The sequence below is a fragment of the Biomphalaria glabrata genome, chromosome 5, assembly GCF_947242115.1.
Source record: "Biomphalaria glabrata chromosome 5, xgBioGlab47.1, whole genome shotgun sequence".
Lineage (NCBI taxonomy): Eukaryota > Metazoa > Mollusca > Gastropoda > Planorbidae > Biomphalaria > Biomphalaria glabrata.
The window spans coordinates 32,009,103-32,022,379 of NC_074715.1; the positions used below are offsets into that span (position 1 = coordinate 32,009,103).

The window sequence follows — 13,277 nt, forward strand, 5'->3', positions numbered from 1 at the left end:
GTGTGCTCCTCCCAGACAGAAAGGATTGTATCCAATTGTATATCTTTCCCCGCACACCAATGGCTCTAAGTTTAAGATAGAGGCCTTGCTTTCACACGCGGTCGTAAGCCTGTTTTAGGTCTATGAATACTGCATATGTGCTTTCGGACCTCTGGAACCCATCGGCCACCACCTGTGCGAATATCGTGACCTGGTCGATTGGGCTCAAGCCTGCCCTAAAGCCGGCCTGCTCTGGCGCCAGGATACCGGCACTCTCAAAGGACCAAACTAGCCGCTCGTTAACCATGCGCTCAGTAGGACACCAAGTTAGTCGCGTCTTTGCCCTTCTTGAGGACTGGTACGATGATAGCACTTTTCCAGGCCCCGGGTAGTCTGGACTCTGCCCATGTTCGATTCATACTCTCCAAGAGTTTACCTCTCGCAATACCCCCGAGGTGTTTTACCATCTCAGGGGTAACCTTATCTGGCCCCGGAGCTTTTCGGTTTTTGCACGTAGCCATCGCTCTGTCCAGCTCAGCACGACAGAAGGACGCGTTGCACGTTGCTTGGCTTTCAGGCTCATCTGGCATATCGACACATTCAGTATTTTTCTTAAAAAAAAAAAAAACTGGGTAAGAAAACAAAGCAACATTTTTGTATTGGTATGTTGGGGGTGTTATATTTTTTACAAAGCGTATATGAATTCACTGTCTGGCACAAATCTTTTGTACACGTTATTTCTCCAACTTCTTATTCTCAGATCATAAGATGAAACTACGCACAATTACTTATTGTTGGAAACAAAACATAAATAAATAAATAACATTAAACTAATCATTTAGCAAATTAATTAGTGGTAATCAGTTGTGTTTATGGTTGCTATATATACATTGTTGTATACATTGTACGTTGTACATTTATAAAGTTTGGATATTATTAAATTGATTCCTAGTTTCAGAATAAAAGATTTGTAGTTATTGTTGAAGGGTCTCCGTTTTGAATCTATAGTTTACATTTGTATCTCTTGCATCACGATAGTGTTGGAGTGTTCAGTAATTGTTTAAAAGGAGACAATTATACGGACGAATTTTTGTATAGAATTCACACAATTTGTATACGAAATCCTATACTCTTAAGCGAGCAATTCTTGTATGTATGTATATATATATTTATAGGCCTATATATATATATATAAATTTTATTTCGAAAACGGCTCTAACGATTTTCTTTAAAAGTTCACGGTATGTGCATAATAATGAGAAAAAAATTCTCAACTCACTGGCCACATCGGGAAAACTCGAGGTCGACCGTTATATCGGTTTGAAAATGGCTCATTATCGAAAAATTTATTTTGGCTAGAATGTTTTATGAATGAAATTTTCTGTATGACGTCAATGGGAAAAAAAACTTGACACCGCTTACGTCACTAGGCTCACAGCAGTACACTAAGACTTTTTTTCGCAAACAAGAACAAGTTTTAATGATTCAATTGGCGTAATTAAACATTTGCGCACCATCTTATTGTACATTGATCCATTAGGAATTTATGGAAGAAAAATAATGAAATTAAATATCTTAATGTAAGATTAGTTATTGTGTTTTAAAGGCTTTATAAGTTGTTTACTCTTTAGACCACTAGACCGACAGGTAGCTTTTACTTTGTTGTTATTTTGCTGGTGAATTATTGCAATGTGTTTAAGCTTCGAAGTCTACTGACTGTCCCATTATGTATGCCTTACTTGCACATCCAGGGCCGGCCCTAACATTTGCGGGGCCGTATGTGAAATGGATTGCTCGCGGACCAGTAAGGATAGGGATAAGTATAATAAGTGAAAATAAAAATTTTGTATTAGAAAATAAATTCGTATTTGCATTACATTTTTATTAAATGAAAGCTGACGATGTCGTTTTTTTTATATCACGCATAGGACTACCGTTTACCATATTGACTGACACCCCAAAATGACAATTTTGTCTTTTTAAGGACATTTTTATGAGTTTCAGGAGATTGCCAGGATCTCCTTGAAAACAAGGAGACCACAGGAACCCTATTATAAATTATAATGGTTTAATTTAATAATTTACACCTAGAATTAGCGCGGGGCTTTTGAACCTTCGGGGTCCACTGCGGGCGGCTGCATAGGCCTAAGACTGCCCCTGATGATATCCAGCTCGCGGTCAACGAATTTTCATCACGCTGCTGCTTTTTTTGGTTAACCTATAAACCTCGGTAAAACAAAAGTCATATTCCAGAAGTCACCCAATAAAACCTATTCCGCCCAAAGATCACCGTACATAGACATCCCTTAAAGTGGTAGATATAGTATCAAATGACTCATTGCTTTAAAGAGAGGTTGATATGTGATCAGGGATAGTCGTGCTTTTGGACGCCTCCAGGCGAGAGTGTGGCGAAATAAATCGCTCCGCCTGTCTACAAAAATCAGTGTCAATCAGTGATTCTCTCAAACCCCCGTAATGTAGATCTGAGACGAGTACTTTATAGAAAGCAACTAAGACTTCTTGAACGACTTTACCAAAGACCGCAATACAAACAGCGATATTCTTGCAAAATGGTATGAACTTCTTATAATCCGACAGTCACGCTTTTCAGGCACTTATTCCGTATGGGGGACAACATATTTTTGGCAATCTTTTTTTTTTAGTAAGCTGAAAGGTTGTCGGAGTAAAAGAGATGCCTCACAATAACGCTTCTTTAGAATACTAACGCGATGTTTTTAAGTCTCTTAGGAAAAAATGCGCGATTTTACTTTAATACTAGGTGCACGTTTTACACTATAACGTAGAGATTTTGCATCACTTGATGATTCTTACTAAAGCCATAATAATAAGGCTTGTCTTCTAGTCCGAAGATTAGTGAGGAATGCAGTATTTCCCGTGGATGCGCAGCCCCAGCTGTGACCTACATATTTTGCAACATCCAGGGCAAGCATAACCATTGTCCGCAGATGGTCGATTTAGATTTTCTTTTCGCCGTCTGCGTTTGTCCTCGGCAGCAGATTTTCTTTTGGTCTCAAATGTGTGTCCCGCGGCATTCGTGAGTGACCCCCAGCTGTCTCATTCGGAGGCCGCATACAACCAGGTGCTCTCTTCTATGTCAGACGCCTAAGCTGGTCTTTGAAGCGTTTCCATGGGGCGCCTCTGTTACGTCGACCACCTTTTAGCTCCCCAAAAAAAGATTACCTTTGGCATATGTTCGTCTCCCATACGGGATACGTGCCCTACTCAGACCCTCTATACTGTCCATACCAGCGTTGTCAAAGACATAGCTGTTTGTAGTGCGGTCTTGCCACCGTATGTCCATGATGAAGCGCCAGCATCTTTGGTGATAGCACTCAAGAAGTCTTAGTTGTTTTCTGTAAAGTGTCCATGTCTTAGAGCCATAATGAATATATTAATTGCAATATTAAGTGTCAGAAAGTAACCAGTTTAGAAGTTACACTGCAAAGACTTTCTTCCAAGCCTATAATAGCCTAATAGTTTTACGCGAAAGAAGCAATGTAAAACGTTAAGACGTGAGCTGTGGTTTTCTATAGGCCTACTGTTGGGGGAACTTTCTATTCTAATCACCATGTACTATTACATTGAGAACTGACAGAACGAAAATGCAACTCTTCGCATTGATAGTCTTTACCCGATCGTTCATTTTCGTAATTACAACAATATTCCCAACATGACTTCGGGTATATATCCTTCCTTAACAAATTATTCATCCGAGCGAGGCTCGGTCACCTGATATTTATTACTTAAGTTAATAATATATACTAATTATTTATATTTCAACTTATTTTTAGATTATTTCGCCTCCCCCCTGTAGTATGTTGGCCGATTTGGTATGGTCGGGAGGGGGCGTTGACATCAATCCCGTCGTTCCCCTGCTGGGCGATTGGGGGGGGGGGGGGCAAATACCTCTACTGTCCTTTCCACCTAAACCCTTTGAGTGGGGGGGGGGTCCTACTTTTATGGAGAAATCATAATTTGTGAACAAAATTATTTTAATTAATATATATTTTTTATATTATGTTCTGATATCTTGTCCGATTCGGTGGGGTAAGGGGGCTCAATTGCATGTACTGCCCTCCCCACTCTAGCCCTCTGAGTGAGGGGGGGGGGGCAGTCCTATTTTTATGGATAAATCATAAGTTGTGAACAAAATTAATTGAATATTTACATAATATAAGCTACGTATTGATAGCCTATGTGAACCTATTTGTATATTATGTCGCACCACACTCCAATGTCAAATTTTATGATTAGTGAATATAAAATGAAAAAGGGTTGTTCCAGGTTTATGATTAGTGAATATAAAATGAAAAAGGGTTGTTCCAGGTGGGAGGTGCGATACATGCAATCGCCCCCCCCCCCCGGCCATCGGACAAACCAATACTTTTTCTTTTTGTATTATAGTTAAGAAATTACAAAATAAAAAAAAAATCTGTCACTAATATAATTATATATGCTCTAAATTAAATTCTTATATCGATTCGCCCCACCTCTATCCTTTAATGCCAAATGCAATCATTAGCAGAAATTGTAAAAAGGAGCGAGGATTAATCGTTTTCACTCTACCGCCCCTTCCGCTTTCCAGACGAAAACTGATGAATAATGAGCTGTATATGTCAGGAGAATGCGTTTCTGCAGAGAAGACTGCAAAAAAAAAAAAACGCTTTTGGCGTTTGGGCGTCGTCCCGAACCCCACTGATGAATAATGAGCTGTAGATGTTAGGAGAATGCGTTTCTACAGTGAAAAATGCAAGAAAACGCTTTTGGCGTCGGGGCTTCGCCGAACTCCACTGAGGAAGGTTAATGCGCTTTCCCAGACCCCCAACTTTGCAAGAGAAAGGCCTCAAAATGACTTTTTTTTTTTGACAGAAGGTTGAGAAACACTCCTTTTTTTAATTCTCATATATATATATATATATATATATATATATTGTTAGACACCTTATTTATATAGGTTAGTTATTTTAGTTATTTAGCGACGCACCATAGTAGACGCATATTGAACGGGACTAGTGACGTTTGGGATATGTTGGGTTAGAGACCGGAAAATCAGTTAGCGTTAGAACATTCCAGGGTAACGACGTGTTTAGTGACAGAGACTTCTACTGTGGCCTTTTATCATAATAAATATATATTAACTTGTTCATCATCGTTGACTACATCTCTACACTTGTTAAAACAGGTGTTGTATGGTTCTTGTTTGTGTTGTTGGTCAACTACACGTAATACACCCGATCAATTACACCCAAACGATTGCAGAGTAATTGGTTGACTTCAAGACAGCCTGAACTAGCAACATCACAGTGGCGACCCCGAACCTCGAAGCCGGACCCTTGATGAAGCCGAACATCGAACCGGACCTCGAAGCAGAACGTTTACTCAGGTGAGGGTCGTGCACTCGAAGATATAAGATTTCATCGGAGTACGGCTGAACACAGCAGTATCGCAGAGTGACTTTGTTCTAGATCTACATGCAGTCGTCGCCTGTTTGATCGCACGTTCAACGAGCCGTTAACTCAGGGTGACCTTCGTCAGGACCGTAATCATCGCAACGCCTGATCTTCATATGCTGAATCGACCTACAACCAGAGAAACCGTTCATTCATAACGGGTGAGAGATCGTTAGTGAACCTGTTGGACATATTTTTTCTTCGTCATAGGAGCCACATCGAGTATCAAGTTTTACCTCGTCAGTTTCGAGAAGGACAGTTTGCCCGCTGTCAGAAGTATTGTGAGTACTACAAGTTTGGTAGCTAACTAAATCGAAATCGCTCTGTCGTCTTACCCTTGGAGAGATTCTTGTGGAGCAGTTTGCTCATTGAACCGGTTGCTTGCCACGTTTATAACGGTCACTGTGTTTAACCTTTGGAAGGTTAGTGAAGTAATCTTTATCATTACTGAACATTGATATATCTAGTATTCGTCGGTCTAGACCATACCTAGACTTGTTAGCAGTGAAGTTGTGGAAACAGCTACATCCACTTAATTTCGTTGAAAACCGTTAATCGTGTAACGGAACGTCGTCGGAGGTGACCTTGGTTTCACCTAGTCTGCATTGGACAGTTTGGTCTAATGAAGCAGAGTACAACAGCAAACTTCGTCGTACTACCAGAGTAGCAGCAGAAGCAGTGAACTATTTTAGAGAACCGTTATTCGTCAGCCCAGATCAAGCCATCGTCAAGAAAGCCGTTATTCGTCAGCCCAGATCAAGTCATCGTCAAGAAATTCGTTATTCGTCAGTCGTCCAGATCAAGTTGCCGTCAAGAGACTGTTATTTGTCAGTAATCATCTACACAAGTCAAGTCATCGCTAGAAGAACCGTTAACTTATTCGTCAGTAACTGTGTATACAAAGTCGTCGGAACTACACATACGGTCATCAACAGTCGTCAAAGAAACTGGAACATTTTGCTGTGGCATATCAGGACATCTGTGGCATTACGTGGGATACTGGTAGCACCGGAGAACAGAGTCAGAACTGGAAGAGAGGCAGTGGAATTTGTTGTGATCTAGCATATTCGGGAGTCCGAACAAAGGGATCTTTCTTATCAAAAGCTAAGTGCCATTTTTCTTATTAGTATATGTTTAGATTGCCCTTAGAAATAGATTTTGTCTAAATTTGGTACGTTAGCCTGAGTAAAATCAGGTGGTGCGCCTTAAAACCCGTCGGGGTAGAAGACGTAATTTAGATGAAAAGCTATATTATACGTTTAGGATTGTAATTTGTTTTGTTTGTGTAAACGTCATATCCGTTGTTGCCTGGTTACTTCGTGACGTTATCATTGTGTGCCATATTGTCACATCCCAACCCATAGCGATAGTCTCATTTAATTATTTCATTTGTTTATATTATTTTAAATTATTTATTTTTATTAATTTAATTAGATCTGTATTTTTTTTCACTTAATGATAGAAAGTGCGGGTAGGATTCTTTCATTGTGAATCAGACTAAAATAATTTTAGTTTGAGCGGTTAAAATCAAATATGATTTTGCCATGAGAATAATGCCGAAACTGGCTATGTAGTCAAACACTATCGTCTGGCTAAATTTAGATCTGCAAATTGTTGTACATCTCTTTGGTACAATTTAATTATCTAGACTCTAATTTGAAATATTATTAATTGGAAGATGAATGAAGGTAGTACATTCTAGATATATATATATCTTGTTGAAGATATATTTGACACTGTATACACATATTTGTTTCGTATGGTTAAATAGAACCATAATCTACTCTAGATCTAGACTCTAGACAGTCTTTGAATTTACTCTAAACACTTCACTGTGACTTCAGTCATACCAGATTTTGAAATTGATCATAGTTATTCATACTAGATCTAAAAGTCATAGTGCTCTTGATAACTATAGATCTAAATGGTAATATTATACATACTATAATATACTAGATTTAAATTTGTGTGTAATACTGGACCTAATATACAGATTTGAATATAACCATAATAACTCAGACTAGATTTATACATTTACTAAATCTATAGATAGAGACATATCATTTAAAATTTGTATAAAAGTGTGGAAAAACTTAAATATAAAATAAGTTTAAAGTATAGCCATAACTAATATAGGCCAAGTAAAAATATATATAAAATATAAAACACAATGGCTACATCATCATATGTGGACCTTAAGGAGGTTAAGGAAACAGCTATGCAGGATGGAAAGGCCATGGAGTTAAAAGGAAAGGACTTAGCAGCTTATGTACAGCAAGTTGTGAAGGAAGAAACGGAACGTCAAAGACAAGAGATAGAAAGACAAGAAGAACGTCAAAGACAAGAGATAGAAAGACAAGAAGAACGTCAAAGACAAGAGATAGAGAGACAAGATAGGATCAGAAAGGAAGAATATGAGAAGCAAAAAGAGGACCGAGAACATGAAGCTAAAATGGAGAAGATGAGATTGGATGCAGCACAAGCCAGAGCCCAAACTGAACAAGGAAATAACACTAATAACTCAAATAATTATACCACTCAAAGAGACAACCCTAATTCACAAACATGGCTAAAGAGAAAAATACAAAGTTTTGATGAACAGAAGGATGACATTGGTGATTTCCTGAAAAGATATGAGGCAAAAATGTCTACATTTAATATGCCTGAAGAAGAATGGTCTGAAATACTGATAGACTTTGTTCATGGTCAAGCTCTAACAATATGCCAAAATCATGACCATCATATTGATGATAGCTATCAAGTTTTAAAAAGAGAATTATTGAATGCATATGGTCATAATGCTACAACTTTTAGAAAGAAATATTTTGACAATATACCATCATTAGGAATAGAACCCCAAACCACCATTAATATGGAAAAGGATTTCTTCAATAAGTGGGTAAAATTAGAAAAAGTGAATAACTCTTATGAAGGATTAAAAAATTTTATTCTAGTGGACAACTTTGTAAATAAATGTGATCCTCAATTACAATCTTTTATTAGAGAAAGAAACCCAAAAACTATAGATGAAATAACAGAGATAATGAGAGTATACAAAAATGCCTATCCAAATAAACCATTTTCTGATAGGGATAAGAGCAAAGTAGATTTAATAGGATACACCAAAGAAAATGTTGATAGAAGTAGAAATAGAAACAGATCAAATAGTGGAAATAGAAAATATAGTGAAATAACCTGTTTTAAATGTCAAGGAAAAGGTCATATAGCAGCTAACTGTAGAAGAGGGAATAGTAGGTCTGGAAGTAGAAATAGATACAATGAACAAAATAACAGTAGATATAGGAGTAGAGATAGGAATGACAGGGGAAATTATAGAAATAGGAGTTACAGTAGGGAATACAAAAATAAAGGTACAGATAGGATATATTTCATGGAAGGAAATAGGAACAATTTTGCAGTGTACCCAGGGTTTGTAGATAGAATTCCGGTGGAATTAATCAGGGATTCAGGTTGTAACACCTTGGCAGTAAAAACTAAATTTGTCAAACCTCATTGGTATAAAGGGTTTACTAGGAAAGTAGAATTAGCAGATGGCACTGTAAGGGAATTTAAAGCTATAAGGGTATACATTGAAACCCCATTTTTCACTGGTTATTGTGATGGCATTGCAATACCAGAAATGAGATATGATATGTTAGTAGGAAACATAAAAGGAGTTAAAGAATGTTCAAGAAAAGAATTAGAAGACTGGCAAAACAAATACAAAAACATAAGACAAAATCATGAAAACATAGAAACACAAAATATAACAAGTATGATAATAACAAGATCAATGGATAAAAAAGATGAGAAACAGGAAAATACAATAAATGTAATAAGTAATGATAAAGAAAAAGAAACCAGTAATGTAATACAAATAGAAAATACAGATGTTAAGGAAAGAGAGATAGAAAATGAAACACAAAATAGTCTTGAAACACAAATATTTCAAAGTGAAAAAGAAACAACACCCACATTTGCATTAGAACAAATGAATGACAATATTATTGGGAAAATTTATTCGAGAATATCAGATAAAAACAATAATAATCCAATGGAGAAATTTTGCATAGAGAATAAAATATTGTTTAGACAAACAAGTAATGATAATAAGAAAATAAAACAACTTGTCTTACCACAGAAATATTAGAAAGATGTTTTAATCATGACACATGATAATAATTTAGCAGCACATAGGGGAGTAAAGAAATGTTATAGGAATTTGTCAAAACAAGTATTTTGGCCCAAAATGAAAGCAACAATCAACAAATACATAAACTCATGTGACATATGTCAAAAGAGATCGAACAAAAGTCTAGTGAATAAAGCACCTATTCAAGAAATGGATGAACCTACAGCACCATTTCAGAAAGTATCTATTGATTTAATAGGTCCTTTAATTCAAACTGAAAATAATAACAAATACATTCTAACAGTAATAGACATGTTTAGTAGATACCCAGAGGCAATCCCATTATCAAATACAAGTGCAGAAAATATCATTAATGCCATAACTCAAAAAGTAATTACAAGACATGGTATACCTAAAATTATATTGAGTGATCAGGGATCTCAGTTTAAGTCAGAACAATTTAAGAAATGGACTAAACAATACAATATACAACACATATACTCTTCGGTTTACCACCCGGAGAGTAACGGTTTATGTGAACGATATGGTGGATCATTAAAAAGATCACTAACAAAGATAATTCAGAATAATCAGAACAAGTGGGATCATTACATTAACTATGTACTATTTGCTCATAGAAACAACATCCATGAAACAACACAATTTTCACCATATGAAATAATACATGGAAGAAAACCCAGAGATGAATTAGATGTTTTTAAAGAAAATCTAATAGACAATGAGAATAAATTAAATAATGACAGTGAAACAACAATCACAACAGAATTGAAAGAAATATGGACTCAAGCATATAACAACAATAAGAAGTACAAACAAAGTGCTCATGAGAATCTAAATAAGAAAAGACAATTGAAAACACTAGAAGTAGGAAACAATGTATTAATATTGATAAATGACCTGAAAAATAAAATTGGTAAACAATGGAAAGGTCCATTTAAGGTGATAAAACAAATTAATGATGTGAATTATCAAATTGAAATAAATGGGAAAATTAAAACATATCACATAAATAATTTGAAACTGTATCATGATAGAGAAGATGAGTTAATACAAAACATTCAGGAGGAAATAGAAAATAAATTTTCAGAAAGAGAAGAATGCTTGATGATAATAACAAATGAAAATCACAATGAAAATGATATTAAGGAAATACCTGTAATAGAAACAAAAGAGAATCAAACTTGGCAAAAGATTAATCTTAATAATCTAACTAAGGAAAAGTCAAAAGACATAACTAAAATAATACAGGAATACAAAGAAATTTTTTCCAGCATACCAGGAAAAACAAATATTATTAAACATGACATTAAAGTAACAGACACAAAACCTATCAAGCTTAAGCCATATAGAATACCGTTACATTTACAAGACAAAGTAAAGAAAGAAATAGACAATTTACTAGAATCAGGTATAATTGAGCCATCAACATCTCCTTATGCTTCACCAATTGTGATAGCCAAAAAGAAGAATGGAGATATAAGGTTATGTATTGATTATAGGAAACTTAACAACATCACAGAATTTGACCCATATCCAATGCCAAATATAGAGGATATTTTACATAAATTAAATGGAGCAAAATTTTTTACTAAATTAGATTTAACTAAAGGTTATTGGCAAATACCTTTAACAGAAAATGCAAAACCTTACACAGCATTTGTAACACCATATGGTATTTTTCAATGGAATTATATGAGTTTTGGATTAGTAAATGCACCTGCCACATTTAATAGAATGATGAACATGATAATTGGAAACAAAGAAAATGTTATTTGCTATTTAGATGACATATGTATTTTTAATAATAGTTGGGAGGAACATTTGGTAGATGTAAAAGAAGTGTTCAAAATAATAAAAGAAAGTGGACTTACAATTCAAGCAGAAAAAGTAGAAATAGGATTGGAGGAAATAATTTTCTTAGGACATAAAGTAAATAACAACATGATTAGCCCTATTGAAGATAACATAAAGAAAGTACTTAATATTGAAATACCTACAACAAAAAGACAAACTAAAAGTATATTGGGAATAGTAAATTATTACAGAAAGTTTATAAAAAACTTAGCAGAAATAGTGAATCCATTAAATGACTTACTTAAAAAAGGAAAACCTCAAAAAGTAGTTTGTAATGAGGAATGTGTGAAAGCTATTGACAGAATTAAAGATGTTTTTAGTCATGAACTAATATTAAGACTACCTGATAAAGACAAAATATTTTATGTCACAACTGATGCATCTGGTAATGCTATTGGTGGTTGTTTAATGCAGAACTATGATAACTTACATCCTATATTATATGTAAGCAGAAAATTGTCAGAGGCAGAAAAAAAATATAGTGTCATTGAAAGAGAAGCCTTAGCTGTAATATGGGTAATTACTAAGCTAGAGAGCTATTTAATAGGAAGGAAATTCATATTATTAACTGATCATAAACCTATTCAGTATATACAGCAAAAGAGCATGAAAAACAGTCGTGTTTATAGATGGTTCTTAGCACTACAGGAATATAAATTTGAAGTGAAAGCTATTAGTGGATCTGTGAATATTGTAGCTGTTCTATTGTCTAGAATGACATTGAAATGAAATACTTTTGTAAATAAACTATGATTATATTGAGTATGTAATATATATTAATATATTGACACCATTTATATGTTATGAAAAAGGGAGATAAGTAAAGTTGATGTTAAGCATTTAAAAGTAAGTATGGATATTTTTTTTGTGTGAATCATTTCATATATCATTGACGAAAGTTAGTTCTATGGAAAAGGGTGAGTATAAAAGAAAAATGGACAAAAGCGTATAAAAGGGTGGTAAGAAAAAATGTATTGAATGTGTAAATAAAGTTTATAATTGTTTTTTTGAAATATTGTATTTTATCAGATTACTGCCAGTGAAGAACATTTGAGATGTGTAGGACATGCCCATAAGATGCCACATTTTCCTCCATGATGAACTGTGTAACAATGAAGATGATTTTGGAATGTTATGAACTGTTATGAACATTGACATGTATATGAAGAACTGTCAAGTCAAGATGAAAATGTCAAGATGAAGAAGTCAAGATGAAGATGTCAAGATTTTATGTTTGTTGTCTTCCCCTTAAATTGAAAACGCCCTTGTAAGACTTGACAGTAGTGGAAAAATATTGACATATTTTTTTTTCAAGGGGGGGAGGAATCTGTTAGACACCTTATTTATATAGGTTAGTTATTTTAGTTATTTAGCGACGCACCATAGTAGACGCATATTGAACGGGACTAGTGACGTTTGGGATATGTTGGGTTAGAGACCGGAAAATCAGTTAGCGTTAGAACATTCCAGGGTAACGACGTGTTTAGTGACAGAGACTTCTACTGTGGCCTTTTATCATAATAAATATATATTAACTTGTTCATCATCGTTGACTACATCTCTACACTTGTTAAAACAGGTGTTGTATGGTTCTTGTTTGTGTTGTTGGTCAACTACACGTAATACACCCGATCAATTACACCCAAACGATTGCAGAGTAATTGGTTGACTTCAAGACAGCCTGAACTAGCAACATCACAATATATATATATATATATATATATATGTGTGTGTGTGCTGTACGCACGTTTATGCATAGGGTTAGGGTTTGGAAAAAAATCGCCCCCACCCACTCCAAAGTTCTGGATCCGCTAGTGCCT

At 35.2% G+C, this 13,277-nt stretch overlaps 1 long non-coding RNA gene across 1 annotated transcript; it reads left to right on the plus strand.

The window, feature by feature from the left end:
- The first annotated feature begins 4,908 nt into the window (after nt 1–4,908).
- Nucleotides 4,909–12,998, plus strand: LOC129926473 (uncharacterized). Its single transcript, XR_008778150.1, has 2 exons — nt 4,909–7,138; nt 12,487–12,998. It is a non-coding gene; the product is annotated as an uncharacterized LOC129926473 (long non-coding RNA).
- The last annotated feature ends 279 nt before the right edge of the window (nt 12,999–13,277 follow it).